The following is an 18,518-nucleotide window of genomic DNA, read 5'->3' as shown; positions in this document are numbered from 1 at the left end:
CAAAACCCACCTAGAGGAATGCAAAGCAATCAGATGACCGACTAGTGTGAAGAATCCTCCAAAAACGTGTCTCAAAAATAATAAAATCTAAGTGCTCAAATGTATAATGCTAGTCAACCTTGAATGGAGGTAAGATGATTTAAATTTAAATTTTAAAAGGAATAATAATACAAAGTTCCCCCACTTGTTGAGAAGGAAACACTTTGCCCCATAGTGCTTATAAATGTAAGATACAGAAATCATTCAACATCAAACTCAATACATATCCAAGAGAATTTAAGCCAGAGATTGGAGCGAATTGCAAGCAGAAGTAACGAAAAATCCTCATTAAAATCAGGTCTAACACCAAGCAAGGCAAATTGTCAAGGGAATTAAGACAAATTGTCAAGGGAATTAAGACAATGCACATCCAGACTTTAACAAATTCTTTCACCGGTTTATGCATTTCAAGATTTAAAGAAAGAATTACAAGTTTTAAAAATGTCATTTCCAGACCTGGAGTCAAGTTATTTAATAGTGATTTTGCATTTCCATATTTTACAAGTGAAAAGTGTCATTTCTAGATTGTGGAGCAATTTTTATGAATTTATGACATTGTTGGTGTTGTTTTACAAGTTTCTTGAAGATTTATTATCATGAAAATTCTTTTAAAGTTCTTCAAGATGAATTGATAGTGCAAGTCTTGAATTCTCATTTTATCATAATTGCTTGCATTTCAATAACATAAGCATTTACTCGTGTTGTGATCTCCCTCGTGATGGTTTTCTCTCCATGCAACGCTAACATCTCTCCCACTGAGGTCTTGAACACTTCTACCATCCTCGTATCGGCTCCTTCTCTTGGATGCCCCCTGTTGTGGCTAGCGGTTCGGCTGGAGGTGCCTGTGTTGTTGAGGCTACAGCCTTGCCTTTTGTATCTGCGACCGGTGTTAGGGGAGTTGTTGATGTCGAGGGTTTGCTTGGCAAAGCTCCTTCCTCTGTTGTTGTGCATCGAGGTGTCAAAACACCCTAAGAGAAGGGTTTGGAAGGAGCTTTAAGTTTACCAATACATATCTTGTTCTCTTTTTCGAATTTCAAATTACAAAATTTGAAAACCTAGGGGAAATCCACAATGCATTCACCTAACTAAAAATTTTCTCAGCAGCTACTTAAAATCTAGATGATCCACTCATCATGGACTAGAGTTTAAGCCCTGGGACTCACTGGCTCAAAATTTGAAAAAAATAACAATATACATCTAAATCACCATAGCAAAAGTGAGCATTAGTAACATAAGCAATTTTATACCCATAAATTACTCCAAAAAGGGGCGAGAAGTTTGTCATCTCAGGTCCAAGGATAAAATAGAAGATATTCTAAAAGTCAAGTTCCACTTAGATGGAGCTTCCAAAAGACATCCTGGACCTACCCTTCTTTTGTTGTGGGTGTTGACGTCGGGGCCGATGTTGTTGGTGCCAAGATCCCTATTGTTGGCAATCTTTTTCATCCGAAACCTCCTCCATTTTCTCTTGGGCGTAGCTTTGTCTGTGTGGCCAGAGCTACTACTCATCTCCACAAGCCATTTTTTCATTTTCCCTGTGCCAAGACTTCCCCTATTGTAGTCTGTGGCCAAGAGGTTGCGGAAAATGTTGAGTTTTATCAACGTTGCGCTTTGGTTTGCAAATTTACTGGGTTATGGCTTTCTCTTCTGGACCTTCATAACTGGGTGAGTGACTCTTGGAAACCTTTAGTTATTCATGGCCTTGAGATTTTTCCTTATGCTAAAGGATTTTTCATTGTTTCTTTTACTTCTACTCTTGATCGAGATTCGGTTTTGGGTAAGTTGTGGGCTTGGGGAGATCACTCTCTTTCTATTAAGCCCTGGACAACTTCCTTCAACCCCCTTATCAAACCTCTTATTGTTCATCTAGTTTGGGTCCGCCTCCCTAATCTTCCTCTCCATTTTTGGGAGCCTTCTTGTTTTGAGGTCATCGGTAACTCCATTGGTAGCTTCTTAAAAGTTTATGATGCCATGACCTCCATGGGTCATTCAACCTTTGGCTATCTGTTAATCGATGTTGACATATCTATGCCCCTCCTTAGGGATGTGTTTCTAATGGTTCGGGATAGGCCATGGACTAAATCAGTGGATTATGAGGGCCTCCCCTTTTGCTATTGAAGATGCTTTTCAATGGATCACTTAGCTTCAGACTTTTTTCTCTCCCGTCACAGAGGTATTGCAACTTGGTGGAAGGATGCTACTGAATATCATTTGATGATTAATCCTTCTAAGTCTTCTTCTATCAACTCCTCTCTAGAATATGATGTCTCCTCCTAAGAATAGGTTCCCCTTACTGTTGATGAAGTTTTTGTTGATGTTACTATTGTCGTGGACTCTTCCATCGCTTTGGCTCCAACTTTTATTTCTCTTGCTCCATTGTCTCGCTCTTCTCTTGGCAATTATGCTCTTGTTGTTGTTCTACAGCAACAGTCTACTATTGTTCTGCAACAGCAGTCTGGTACTAACTTTGCAGGGTCCCCCCCTGCCTGATTTTTCTTTGAATGTTCCTTATGACAGTGTTACCTGGACGATTGTTTGTCACAAGCAGAAGGGAAAATCTACCTCCCTTTCCCAACCTCCCCCCCCCCGCTTTGTCAAGATTTGGGTGTTTCTCCCCACTCTTGAGTTGGGGTGGGTTGTTACAAGTTTGACAGGTGTTTGGTTGTCTGACTTGTTTGTTTTGGGGTTTGTACCCCTGCTCGTTTGTTTGCTGCCTTTGGGTTGTTTTTAAATTTTTTATATCTTTTTGGCTATGTAAAGAGTCAGTGCCCTAGTTAACGTTGCTTTATTAATCAAAAACATAAGCATTTCATTTATAACTATAATTCAAGGTAATTTCTTGCATTTAGGATTGATATAAGAATGTGAGTGCCAGATCAACATTATAAAAGGACTTCACCACATGTGGGAGAACAAGTCATACAAAGAAGTGACAGACTGAATACATTACAACATGAAGAGAATTACAACAAGAATTTTACAATAACCTTGGAACAAAGAAAGGATATCTTAAGACTCTCAACAATGTGAAAGAGGGAAACATCAAAATCAAGGATGCTCAAGACAAAGGAAAGATGACAACATGAAGGAAAGACAAGTTAAAGACATGGCGAGGATGACATAATCAAAGTTAGGGATATCAAACACAAGAAAGAAGATTTCAAAAAATGAAGATGAAATGTGATGAAGGAGGACATTGTGATAGTTTCAGAGGAGTTAATCAAAGTTTGAAACTTAATTGAGATGATGCAATTTAAAAATATAAGCCATCATATCAAATAATTGGATGATGTTCAGAATCAATAGATATTTGCATTGATGTGGCACTTAATCATTCTCAACCAATCAAGTGATGCCACATCAACATGTTCAAGTTCATTGAACCTAAATCATCTAAGAAAAATTAGAGTGGCATGTGGAATTGCATTTAAATATCATACCTTACCAAACCTCACTCCCCATTAGTCTGTTATAAAAAGGGAAATGTGTCCAAAGTTGTGTAATCGTGTCATTTCTCAATGAGGTGATTGTTGTAACTACCCCAATTAGGATTTCATATAAATAGCTTGGTCATTGGTTTCAAATCAATCTAGGCCCTTCATTTGTAATTAAGAAGTCTATAGATATTAGGAGCCAACATAAGAAGTAGTAATAGCAGGAAACTAGATATTGTTGCCAAGACTATATGTCAAAATGAATACATGATTTTCATTTAAGATATGGTGGATCTTTGTATGAGTTTCAACATGTTGCATGGTTTCTACTTGTAATGCCCCACCAGGAACCCTAAAGGAAAACAACACAACTAGGCAACTAAAGGGTGAAATAAAAAAAAATTAAAAATTAAGTGCATTAATTATAACCATTGCACGTCTAATAACACAGCGAAAGACTAACACATGATTTCCTAAGGGTTACCAACAAAGGTTAATTGTAGATTATATTAACACCATGGTTAATCCAATCATCCATTTAATTAGATAAAGTAAATGCTTAAGTTCAAACTACACATACATCTAAATTCCATAATGAAGAAATTAAAGTATTCCAATGCATCCAATTTCCATAAAACATTTAAACATAAGATCAAAGCAACTGAAACAACATTCATTTCACTGACATACTATTACAATATCCATAATTACATGGCTTCCAAAAATGCCACAGGTACATAGTTACAATATCAAGGTTACATAAAAGTTAATACAATGACCACAAGGTCTCAACTGAACAATGATCACGAACATGAGCTGCTACATGAACCACGAACCAAGAAATGTCAGTGAAGTCTTTCCTCGCCTGAAGATACAATCCAGAACATCCAATGGAAAGTGGCACTACCACCCGACCATGTGATCCCGAAATGGAACCACCCCACCGTGCTAGGAGATAGTAGAAAACCCTCAAGCAAGCAAAGAAAGACAAGTACAAAAGAACTATATGACTCCGCAAACATCCATGTGACTCAACTCACAACACTAGTGACGCTAAGGAGAGAGTGTGATCGCATAGCTTGATGGTTACCATGGTAGGCCTCCTAGGTCCCGGCTCTCTGTCCTGGTAACCTCTCTCGGCTTCTGGCTCCAACTAAGTCTCATTTGGACCCTACCAATCCTCTCGTGAAGATAAGGTGGTAAGTTTGCCATTCCAGGACTTCTCGTAACATTATGAGCCTTGTACAAGCACTACACCTATGCACAAGGTACATTATCTTAATTAATATTTATTTCACTCCCCCCCAATATATTATTAGGTTATCACTTTTTAACTGACTTTCGACGGGTTATCCTGTCATCCACTTCGGGCATGGCCCCCGCTCGAAAGCCACTCTCTCTCATAGGACACTAATAGGAAATGTCTCTCTATGAGAACTCTATGGCAAAACAGATAGCCATAACTAATCCTGACAAACCACAGGTGAAGGATACACAATCACTAACCCAAGATTGACCATTTGGACAAAACACACAATGGCTCACATCAATAAGGTTATACAACAACACCTGACCAAGGAGATATAATAACATAGAACTCAACCAGAATTGCAATGGAATTAAGCTTGACTGCAAACACCATTTACACAAGACCCTAATACAGGCAATCTTTTCTTACAACAGCCAAAAGCATAAATAACTTGCAAATAAGGAATCTATAGATAATAAGAATTTACAACTACACATATAAATCAATTTTGTCATTTGTCCAATAAGGATAAATCACTACAAATAATTCACTTATAATTATATTACAAAATATATATATTTAATAACTCAGAATAGAATTTCCACAGTATTAAAATAAAGCTAACATAATATAATACCCATATTAATAAAAAAAAAACTTATATATAAATATAATATATAAATACATACATATATATATTATAAATTAATTAATAAATAACTCAAAATACACAACCCCGGGCACGAAACCCGAAAGTGTTATGTCAAGGTACGCACAAAAAAAAAATATATTTAACCTCTGCCACTGTGCACGGTAGCATATGCTACGCACGGTAGCCCATGCTTCCGCACGGTAGCAAATGCTACCATAGGTAGCATATTACCGTCGGTAGTACTGCTAACGTACGGTAGCCGTACTACCGTCGGTAGTGCTACCGAGGGTTGATTTTTTTTTTTCAATTAATTTATTTTCAGTAAATTCAAAAACATAAATAAAAATAATAATTTTTCCAATAAATTCATTTTTACAAAATTTAATCTTTTACAATATATATATTTTTTTTTGTAATTAAATAAAATATTTTCCCAAAACGTAAATAACCCAATAAATTTAATTTATACCTAGAGTAATTAACAATTTCACAGTGATACAAATAAAAGATTGACATAACCAAAATCAGAATAAAAATAATCAAGAGGGATTGATTTCTCTGATAAATCCCATACCTCTCAAATCTTGCAATTTCCATGCACAACAAAATTCTTGGCAAAATTTGCCATAATAATTTTTCCCAATTTTCTCAAAATTTAATCCACAAACACCCAGAAATAACTTTTTTCCATTAAACTAGAAATTAACTTCAAGTATGGACTTTAGCTAAGAACAGAATTAATCAGACAAGATATGACAATCATCTTAACACACACATCATTCAGAAGATAGAAGAAATAGAAATATTTTCTTAAAACAACAATCAAAAGAAGTCACCCAACCTAGTATAGCTTTCCTGGAAGAAATCTGTAAAAGAGCCCTAATCTTTTCAACAAGCTTCCAAATAAATTTCTTCACCTAAATCCTTGACCTGTTTCCTGTGTATCCTAAAATAATGACCTATTCCCCTTTTTAAACTAAAATTCTAGGTTGAATATCTTTTTTCCAAAAACCTAAATTTAGTAATAAAAGCAATTTTCTTTTCTTTTCCAATTTTCTAACAAAGGGATAAGTTAACATGCAATAATTAAAAATCATTTTTCATTCTTTTCTTTTCTCATGCAAATTAATTAATTTTCTAAATAAAGAAATTAAAGCAATACTTCAATTCTAATTAATTCTTTTATTCATTTATTTATTCTTTTATTCTTTTATTTATTTAAAATTCTAGGAAACAATAAATGCAACTAATCTAATTTATTTTTCCACTAAAATTTAAATAAAATATATTTCTAATATCATGCAGCTTGCAACTTAATTTAATAACTTATTTTCATTAATTAAATTTATAATCTCAATGCATACATAAATCAACTATTAGATAACTCCATAAACTTTAATTAATTAATCAAATCCACTAAAACACACAAACTGAACAAATCTCAAGCAAATACTCATAAAAAGATCAAATGACAAAATACGAAGGTCAAACTAACTGACTAGACGACCAACTGATGACACTCACACGAGTGTAAATGAGTAACATAGGGTCAACTACTATCTCCTCCACTTCCATCGAAAAATATAAGGCACGCTCTAACCTATGAAGCCAGGTGGAAACGATACCTCGTACCTACCCGGTACTTGTACCTGCAATATCCTGCATCACCGAACCACACATGTATATATACAATATAGAAAACACGTCATACACACCGATGAAGGAGAATCGCGACGTTCCATGTCTCACCGAAATGAGGGAAGGAAAATCGTCCCCTTGCATCCAATACACTCTCAGACACACAACATATAATTCCACATTGCATAGATAAAGTAAAGTGTCAGTATATAGCAATAATCTATAAAATGCCATAAATCACAAGTACTGAGATACTGCAATAAATTACTCATCTCATATCCAGATAAAGCATGAAATAATGTCATAAAAATCTAAATAACACATCATGGTAATGTATCCTCTGAACACAAACAATAATAAAATATGAGTCTAATGAGTTCAAACGAGTAGGGGTACTACATTCTCCCCCCCAAAACTAGGCTTACTCCTGGAAGCCTAAAACAAATAAGAATACAACTCTCTCATCTTCGCTGCATCCTCCCAAGTCGCTGAGGTCTCATCGTTTAGGTCCCATAGGACCCTTACCTGGTCGATGGTGCGACCCTTGAGGATCAAATCCCGACGCTGAAGAATGCGCACGGGCTCCATGGAAAGTTGCCTGTCCTCGACCTGCAAAGAGTTCCAATCAAGAGCATGTGTCACATCAGGATGATAAGGTCGAAGAACTGAAACATGAAAGACATCGTGGATGCGGGATAGACTCAATGGCAAGGCTAGACGGTAGGCAACAGGTCCTATCCTCTCAAGGATCTCAAAAGGTCCAACAAACCGAGGTGTCAATTTAGAACCCTTTCCATAACGGATCAGACTCTTCCGCGTATGCACTCTCAAGAACACACGGTCGCCAATAGAAAACTGACAATCTATCCTATGAGCATCTGCATACTTCTTCTACCTATCCTGTGCAGCTACCAAATGCTCATGAATCTGCTCTACCTGATGCTCCATCTCCCGAAGAATATCCGGTCCTATAAGCACCCTGTCCTCTAGCCGATCCCAACTCAAAGGAGTGCAACAAGGATGACCATACAATGCCTGAAAGGGGGACATACCTATGGAGCTATGATATCCATTGTTATAAGCAAACTCCACTAGATAGATATATTCCTCCCAACGCAACTGTTGGTCCATCACATACATGCAAAGCATGTCCTCTAATACCCGATTCACTTGCTCTATATGATCATCTGTCTCTGGGTGATAAGTTGAACTAAAATTCAATTGAGTCCCCAAAGCATGCTGAAGTAAGGTCCATAATGCTGAGGTAAAGACAGGATCTCTATCAGATATGATTTGCCTTGGAATCTCATGTAATCTCACTACATCTTCCAAGAAGACTCGTGCCACCACCGCTGTCGTATAGGAAGCTCGAATAGGAACAAAATGAGAAACCTTAGTCAATATATCAACTATGACAATGATAGCATCATGACAACGCAAAGAGACAGGCAATCCAATAATGAAATCCATGGAAATGATATCCCATTTCCAATCCGGTACCAAATTAGGTTGTAAAAGCCCTGCTGGGTGTTGATGCTCTGCCTTCACCCGCTGACATTCTAAACACTTTGACACAAAATCAGCAATGTCAAGTTTCATACCAGCCCAATGATAAATCTGTCTAAGATCTGCGTGCATCTTCTTGACACCTGGATGTGTCGAATAAGGTGCACGATGGGCCTCAGTCATGATCAAAACACGAAGACCCTCCAAAGGAGGTACATAGATCTGTCCATGGTGACGAAGAAGTCCATCCGCCTCAAGGTTATATCTAGAAAATCTACCTTCTAAAGGCCTTCTAGACTCTATCACCATTCTAACATCCTGATACCAAGTATCCTGAGGAAGAACTCCTAGAATTCTCTCTCTCAAGTCTACTCCAAGGGACAATGTTGAAACTTCATGCCGCCTACAACTCAAAGCATCTGCCACTATGTTCTCTTTCCCCTGAATATAACGAACCTCAAATTCATACTCACGGAAGAATTCCATCCATCTCTGTTGTCGAGCATTCAAGTTCGGTTGCATGAATATATATTGTAGACTGCGGTGATCACTATGCAGCTCAAACTGACGCCCTAACAGGAAATGTCATCATCTAACCAAAGCATGAACTACAACTACCAACTCTAAATCATGAACTAGATAGTTCAACTCATGGTTCTTGAGTTTGCGAGACTCATAAGCAACCACACATCCATCCTTCATAAGTATTGCACCTATACCTTCCAAAGAGGCATCTGTGCCTACCATAAAATCTCTAGATGGATCAGGAACTGCCAAAATCGGAGCACTGACAAGGAGTTCCTTCAAGGTCCTAAAAGTTGCTTCACACTGTTCTGACCAAACAAACTTCTTCCCTTTTCTCTGAAGAGAAGTAATCGGGTGTCCTATTCAAGAAAAGCCTTCAACAAAGCGACGGTAATATCCGGCCAAACCCATAAAACTCCTAACTTCTAAAACGTTGGTCGGCACTGGCCAATCAACAATGGCTTGGACCTTTGAAGGATCCACAGATATACCTTCTCCCGAAACCACATGACCAAGATAGTTCACCTCAGTCTGGAAGAAGTCACACTTCACCAAATTGGCATAAAGTTGATTCTCCCTCAAGCACTGCAATACCTGACGTAAGTGACCCTCATGCTCCTCCATAGATCTAGAATAAATTAGAATGTCATCCAAGAATACAATGTTGAAACGATCAAGGTAGGTGCGAAAAACCCCATTCATTAAGCTCATGAAAACTGAAGGCACATTCGTCAACCCAAATGGCACCACTGTGAACTCATAGTGACCATAACGAGTACGAAACGTTGTCTTATGAATGTCTGCATCCTAAATGCGCAACTGATGGTATCCAGACTTCAAATCAATCTTAGAGAACACCTTGGCTCCCTTAACCTGATCAAAAAGGTCATCTATATGAGGCAATGGATATCTATTTCGGATGGTTACCTTATTCAGCTGTCGGTAATCAATGCATAACCGAAGAGAACCATCTTTCTTCTTAACAAAGATAGCAGGCGCACTCTAAGGGGAAACACTAGAATGAATGAATCCCTTGGCCAAAAATTCTTCTATCTGCAACTTCAACTCACTCAACTCCTGAGTAGTCATCCGATATGGAGCTCTCAAAATAGGTTCTGCACCAGGAACCAAATTGACGCGAAAGCCAATGTCTTGCTTCGGAGGCATACCAGGAATATCCAATGGAAACACATAAGCATACTCCCCTAGAATAGGGTGACTATCAAGAGTGATTTCTTGACTCTCTAACTCATCCACATCCTCAAGAGAAACTGCAAAAAGTTGACACCCTCTACGCATGCACCGCTTAAGTTGCATAGCAAAGATCATACGTAGAGATGTTGGCCTCTGGGTTCCAACAATCTCCACTTCTCTACCAAGGTCATCTAAACATTCCACTGTCTTCTTGCGAGAATCTACGCGAGCACTGTGAGATGATAGCCAATCCATCCCCAACACAACTCCATAAGAACCCAAAGGAATGACTCGAAGGTCAACTAAGGTAACTATGGTTCCTAGGTCCAACTCACAACTGGGAATAAAGGCATCTACAGAGACACGGACACCTATAGCCAACTCTACTGGCCACCTCCCCTAGCTTTCCTAGCCATGACCTAGCACCAAAAAGAGAAAATGGTTCAGATCTACGACAACAATAAGACAAGGAAAATATAAACATTAAGACCTAAGCAAAAAGGTCAAGTTGAATGGGCTCACTACAAACCCAGAGTACCCAGTGTTGAAACTTGGGCTCTGATACCAAATGTAATGCCCCGCCAGGAACCCTAAAGGAAAACAACACAACTAGGCAACTAAAGGGTGAAATAAAAAAAATTTAAAGATTAAGTGCATTAATTATAACCATTCCACGTCTAATAACACAGCGGAAGACTAACGCATGATTTCCTAAGGGTTACCAATGAAGATTAATTGTAGATTATATTAACACCATGGTTAATCCAATCGTCCATTTAATTAGATAAAGTAAATGCTTAAGTTCAAACTACACATACATCTAAATTCCAAAATGAAGAAATTAAAGTATTCCAATGCATCCAATTTCCATAAAACATTTAAACATAATATCAAAGCAACTGAAACAGCATTCATTCCACTGACATACTATTACAATATCCATAATTACATGGCTTCCAAAAATGCCACAGGTACAAAGTTGCAATATCAAGGTGTATATGGTGAAAATGGATAGCAATAAACAACAATATTTGAAAGACTAAAATGGATTCAACCACTAAACCCTAGCCTAACAATGAACAAAGATCCACCATATCATATGGAGATAACCTAAGACAATGCAAATAACTCAAAAATCACAAACATTATACCATCACATGTCCACTAGGGTTTTGATCTCCATTCTTCCTATCTCCATTGATCTTGTTTGATATGCTTGCTCTCAGATTTTTGTATGCACAAGAGCTCAACAAAGAACGGAATGTGGTTGCAAGTAGAATTGTAGTGTAGCCAAGTCCTCCTAAATCAGTCATTAGCATGTGTCATTAGCCATTAGGGCTTGTCAATGAAGAAAGCATCTCCTTAAATAGAAGACACAATAAGAAATGGAGGGTTAAGATTGAGAGGTGTAAAAAGAGAGGTCGGCTAGGATTAGAGGGTAGGTATAAGAAATACCAAAATAATGAAAGGGGTAGGTAGTGTAGGAAATAAGAGATGAATGACATGTGTCATGTGTAGAAAAAGATAATGAATTAATTAAATAAATAAAGATTTATTTAATTAATAGAAGAAATAGGACAATTAAATAAATAAAATATTTATTTAATTTAGGAAAGGGATAATTTAAATAAATAAATGTATTTATTTAAATGAGAAATAAGGCTAGAAGAGGATAAATGAATTAATTAAATAAATAAAAATTTATTTAATTAATAGAAGAATTAGGCTTAGATAATTAAATAAATAAAATATTTATTTAATTAGACATGACAATTTTGGGTGTCTACATTTTGCCCCTCTTTGAGACAATGCGGCTTGTCGCGTTGTTTCAAAGAAGATAAGATGAACTGATACAGAGTTGCCCCAGAATAAGGAATTATATGCCCCCTCGAGAGATTGGATGAAAATGTCTGAAAAGATTGCAGACAATCTCTCGATAAGAAAGATGGAATAGAATGGGTTGAGCGAATAATGTGACAAAGTCACAGGATAAAGAATACTGACTCGGGAAAGGAAGACGAGGGCTAGGCTAGGCTATAAGATAGACCACGGGCAAAAGACATCCTCATTGTCATCCACACCCTGAGAAGATCACAGTGCAGAGCGAGAAAAGAGCAGCAGCAGTCAGCAACGATGGCATTCGTTCATAGATTCGACCGTGTCCGCCGATTCCAGCGACCAGCCGATGCAGGAGAGCCGGTAAGTACCCGAAAACTTCCTCGTACTTTCACGCATTTCGAGTTTTGTCATAAATGCATGTTTAGGAGCAATAAATGCGCTAGGAATAGGATAGTTTAAAAGTGCAAAAACGCGCAACCGCGTCTGTGTCAGCGCCAGGCGCGTCTGTGTCCAACAGGCGCGTCTGTGTCGGGTTCAGGCGCGTCTGTGCCTGGAACCGCGTTTGTGTTGAATGCGGACGCGTTTGTGAAATGCAGATGCGTTTGTGATTTTTAGTAGCGTTTATGTCATGAAGGGACGTCTGTGTTCCCTGTTTGCGTTTGTGTCTGGCATAGGCACGTTTGTGTTCAGAAAACGCGTCTGTGTTGCAGAGGCGCGTTTGTGCAGTCCATAAGCGCGTTTATGAGTTAAAAGCACGTGTGTGTTGAAACAGTGTGTTTGTGTGTTTAAATGCATGGTTTTAGTCTTGTAGGTCAAATCAGCAGTTCTGTGATGAACATACGCTGTCGATTGGATAAGCTGCTGAGAGGATACACTCAAGCAGATCCTCTAGGAAAATTAGGAGAGATCAAGGCACTTTGTGATGAACAGGGAGCACCAAGATAGGCAGCACTTTGTGATGAACAGGGAGTGCGAATGTGAGTGACACTTTGTGATGAACAGGGAATGTCACACACGTAGTACTTTGTGATGAACAGGGAGCACTACTTAGGGTAGATAGCAACACTTTGTGATGAACAGTGAGTGTCACTAGGGTAGATAACCAGATGCATTTAGGTAGCAAGTAGCATTTTGTGATAAACAGTGAATGCCACGATAACTGACAAGATTGATTTGCTTGACTGCAGGAGTATTTGCCGATGTTGGAGTCACGGGAGAGATTCCCGTCGACTCAGAGACTGCGACCAGAGTTGTCTATCCAAGACATGATTTCCATTGAGGAGATGGGTCTTACACATATGCTCTATGTGCCCGAGTTTCGGGCAAACATGGGGTTGCTGACTGCGTTGGCCGAGAGATGGCACTCAGAGACATGCACGTTTCACCTGCCGATGGGTGAGATGACAGTGACATTGGAGGATGTATACAGGATACTACATGTTCCCATTGATGGAGAGTTGATCCCCTACGACCGTGACGGTGACAGAGAGGCCTTGAGACGGGTTTTTCAGGATCCTGAGTTGGAGATGCGAGCAGGTCATGTAGCCTGGGACACCATGACTGCCACAGGATTAGCATTGTCGGCAGTTGTTGGGGGAGTCATCAGTGGATACTTGTGTCCAGACAGGGCCACACGAGGATTGGCAGTGGGTTGGGGAGGGGCCTTGGAGATGCTGATGGCAAAGCACACTAGGTATGCATGGGGGCCATGTGTCCTAGCACATTTGTATTATGAGCTGCATCAGTTTGTATACCATGGATCAGTGGGTTTGGGCTGCGGTGTGACTCTCTTGCAGGTGTGGGCCTATGAGCACCTTCCCATCACACGGCCGATTCACTTCAGAGGCAGAGGACAGGGACAGAGTTTTGTACACCTATATGCCATGATTACATCCCAGCCTCGGATTGGGAGATTGGAGCACTGGAGGAGAGTCATTGATGACATTGACATGGTGATCTGGAGGCCGTACCTGGGTGCGAGGAGTGGGAGGACGACGCATTGGAGCTGCCCTACACCTTCCGGAGCAGGTACCTGATTGGGCGGACGCCCTATATATTAGAGAGACAGCTGGTGGACAGGGTATGCAGGCAGTATGGCAGGATCCAGCGGATGCCACGAGGCTCGGGCATGTATGCCCGTACGGTCAGAGATCAGGTGCAGTTTGGCCCACTGCTATCATATGATCAGGCAGTTATGCAGCTAGCGGAGATGATGCCGATGCCATGGGACATGTGGCCAGAGGTAGATGATGCAGGGATGGACGCAGAGTACTCTGCGTACTGGGCAGAGCATCCATTTCCTAGATTGACAGATCCAGTAGAGCCAGTGGATGGAGAGGGTGGAGGAGAGGATGATGATGGAGGAGGGGATGGAGGCAGGGGCCGGTGGAGGCGGAGGGGAGTGGTGAGAGAGAGATGGGTAGCACCTCGGAGGGAGGGAGGACAGGAGAGAGCAGCTCCAGTGGTGAGAGGACGGGGTGGACTGCCCCTACAGGTGCTAGCAGCACAGGGTCCCAGAGAGGGACAGAGACAGGTGCAGCCAGAGGGACAGAGACAGGTACAGCCACAGGTACCTATACAGGCACAGGGACAGGTGCAGGCAGAGGCACAGGGACAGGCACCTGTAGAGGAGGAGCCACAGGCAGGGACGGAGAGCGGAGACTCTGAGGAGGATGAGGTGCTTAGGCTGCGGGAGATCTGCCAGGGCCAGGCAGATGAGATTGAGGATTTGGTTCGAGAGAGGAACCACCTCAGGATCAGGGTCCGAGACACAGAGCGGGAGAGGGATCAGGCCATCCAGAGATACACCGAGGCCGAGACAGCTCTGAGGGCAGGTAGGCGGGCAGCAGAGGATGCAGGGGCAGGCTACGCATATGTTTTGTGAGCCGGAGAGGAGATCGCCTACTGGAGGGATCTATACTATGCAGCCGTGCCAGCAGATCAACGGGCTAGGAGCTTCCATAGATCGTCGCGCACAGCGACGGCTACGGGAGGGAGCCGCAGGAGACAGGCATCCAGCGGTGGAGTTATGGGGCCTCCACCACCACCAGAGAGACAGGGGGATCCTGGGGCAGGTCCATCTACAGCTCAGACTCCATCGAGGCGAGGCGGCTCCGAGGGAGGGAGTTCCTCATAGCTATAGTGGGCTCCCATTGTATCAGTATATGTACCATTATTGTATTGTAGACACCTGCGGGTGATTCTTTTGTAGCCATATGATTCTTTTGACATCATTGTGTTATGACACATTTGATTATATATGAGATGAGTCACCATTTTTTGTGGCAGCTATATGCATGTGTACCTATGTGATGAGATGTTCTTATGTGATGCTTATGATATGGATGCAAATATGTATATGGTGCAATATATTTTTGTTCTTTTATGTTGTATATGTGATGCATGATGCAAATGTGAATGTATGTGATGCAAATGAATATGATAATGCAAATGATTATTTACATAATGAAAATGTGAGATGTGCTAACATGTGTTGTATGCAGGATGTGATGCAATTGTGATATCTATATGTATATATGAAATGCTTATATGTGGTGATGCAAGTGCAACTATATGAAATGTAAATGTTTTTGGTGTGTCATTATACTCAGTCATGTGATAGCGGGTTACACGGACTTGAGAAGGATGATGGAAGTCAATCAAGAAAGGGGGATGGAAGATAGAAGATATGAACATGAAAGAGCTTCTTGTGCGTTATCATCATTGAGCTTTATTATGGCAAAATAGGTTATGACAATCGAGGCATTTGTTTGACCCAGAAAGTCATTGTACCCGTTTGCATGGAGATAAGACAGTCACAAACAAGGAATGCCCTAGTTCATACCAGACTCACAGTGTCCTCATATCCTTGGACAAGTCATAGCATTACTAAAAGACAATCCACAAACAGCAAATGCAAATAGGTGACGATACCCCATCCTCGCCTTTCTAGTCAAAGACATCCTGGAGATAGAATCTCTAGTCAAAGACATCCTGGAAAAGCTAAAAGACATGTCACCAAAAGGTAAAATCAAAAGAAAACCAAGACTCGACACCAACATCCACTGTAGTCCTCAAGTTTAGTGTCTCTTGTCACTTGTTTAAGTCTTATTCGATTGTGGTCACAATGTTCACTTTCACAAAAAGGATTGATAGCACTGAACCATATGTTGTCTGAGTCTGTTAAAAGATTTGATTTGTTGAAGCCCATTGTTGTTGCTGTGTCTCCTTGGAAACTGACTGAATCCATGAAACTGATACCTTATTGTGGAGAAGACGAAACTTTTATTGTGGATTGTGCGCGGATAGACTGAAGAAAGCTGAAAGAAACTGTACTCCTCGAAACATGTGATGTTCTCAGTTCCACACCCATTACTAGACGTAGGAATTGGCCGTAGTCACAGATAGGATCTGATTTATTATGGATGGAAAAGGGAGTGAAAGGGGAGGGTTATGGATGGCTAACCAATCTTGGGTAGATCAATAACAAGCCATGATGGGAATGGGCAAGTTTGTTGTGGGCGAATAAGTTGTGAGTGTGTGCAAAGTGAAAGGATGAAAGTGAATCCTGAAGGAGGGAGGAGCAAAGTCCCTACGCATGGCGCTGGTGACCCAGTTTTCACCATGGTACTTGCCCAGGGCGCCACCGAAGTGGTTTTCACCGTTGAATGAAATTATTTCTCTTTACTTTTTTTTTGGATTTTTTCAATTTTTTTGTTGTCACAAGGCGCCTGTTTGCCAGGTTTTCACCAAGTAACGATTTTTTTGTTTTTTATAATTTTTTTGTATTTTTGAATTTTTTGATTTTTTTGTATTTTTGAATTTTTTTGATTTTTTTGTATTTTCGAATTAGGATATTCTGAAAAGCTATGTGTAGAACCTGCGAAGGTGCATGTTGTTGATAGGATCCTCCAAGGGTTCACCTTCTGTAGTTGAGAGCTGATATGCCCCAGATCCATATACTGCTGTGATGATGTAAGGACCAAGCCAGTTGGGTTCAAATTTGCCCTTCTTTTCTCTATCTTGCTGATTCTTGGGGTTCTCTCTGAGGACTAAGTCACCTACCTCAAATGTGCGAGGCTTGACCTTGTGATTGTAACTGCGACTCATTCGTTGTTGGTAAGCCTTGAGATGATTAAAAGCAGTGTGTCGTCGTTCCTCCAGCAGTTCTAGTTCTTGTAAGCGAGAGACCCTGTAGTCTTCATCGTTGATTATGTTTCTCAAGGAGACCCGTAAAGAAGGTAACTCGACCTCAATAGGCAAGATGGCTTCAGCACCGTAGACAAGTGAGTAAGGTGTAGCTCCTGTAGGTGTGCGGACACTGGTACGATAGGCCCAAAGTGCGGGATTGAGTTGGACATGCCAGTTACGGCCAGCGTCGTCGACTGTCTTTTTAAGTATTTTGAGAATTGTTTTGTTAGACGCCTCAGCTTGGCCATTACCTTGGGGGTAATATGGTGTGGAGAAACAATGAGAGATATGGAAGCGCTCACAGAGTTCACGAACATCCTGGTTCTTGAAAGGACGCCCGTTGTCAGTGATAATGGAAGTAGGAATCCCGTATCGGCAAATGATGTAGTTCAGGATGAAAGTAGCGATTTGTTTCCCAATAACTTGTGTGAGAGGCACGGCTTCAATCCACTTTGTGAAATAGTCTGTGGCTGTGATAATGAATTTATGTCCATTGGAAGAAGGAGGGTGAATCTTGCCTATGAGATCGAGTCCCCACTGACAAAAGGGCCAAGGAGATGCAAGTGGCTGTAGTTCCTGCGCTGGTGCATGTATGAGGTCTCCATGAATTTGACACTGCTTACACTTCTTGACAAACTGATATGCATCTTTTTCCATAGTAGGCCAGTAATATCCAGTCCTGATAAGTTTCTTGGCCAAGGTAGGACCACTAGTATGCGGACCACATATCCCTTCGTGCACTTCTCATAACGCAATCTGAGCTTCGTCACTCTCTAAACATCTAAGGAGGGTGCCATCTAGACCTCGTCGGTATAGGATATCAGCTAGGATAACGTATCGGGAGGATTGGCGGATGAAAGTGCGGCGTTGGTTGTTCGATAAATCGGGAGGTAAGATGTTGTCGCGAAGGTATGTGAATATGGAACCATATAACTGGGATTCAGGACCAACAACACATATCATTTCCGTAGGAGTGCTCTCATATGACGGAATCAGCAGGTTGTCCACCAGGAACTCATAGCAGGTCTCATTTTGCGGTAGGTCAATGAGCGAAGCAATTGTAGCCATGGCATCAGCAGCACGATTCTGTTCTCTTGGTATCTGCTCAAACTCTATCTTTGCAAAGTGCTGTTTCAGATCATCTACCAGTTGTTTGTAAGGCATTAGCTTTTCATCTTTTGTTTGATAATCATCAGTTGCTTGACGGATGACAAGTTGAGAATCCCCAAAAACACGAAGTTCTTGGATCTTC

Source organism: Cryptomeria japonica, chromosome 4, assembly GCF_030272615.1.
Source record: "Cryptomeria japonica chromosome 4, Sugi_1.0, whole genome shotgun sequence".
In the NCBI taxonomy this organism is placed as follows: domain Eukaryota; kingdom Viridiplantae; phylum Streptophyta; class Pinopsida; order Cupressales; family Cupressaceae; genus Cryptomeria; species Cryptomeria japonica.
The sequence above is the reverse complement of the archived record's forward strand: the minus strand, read 5'-3'. Positions refer to the sequence as shown.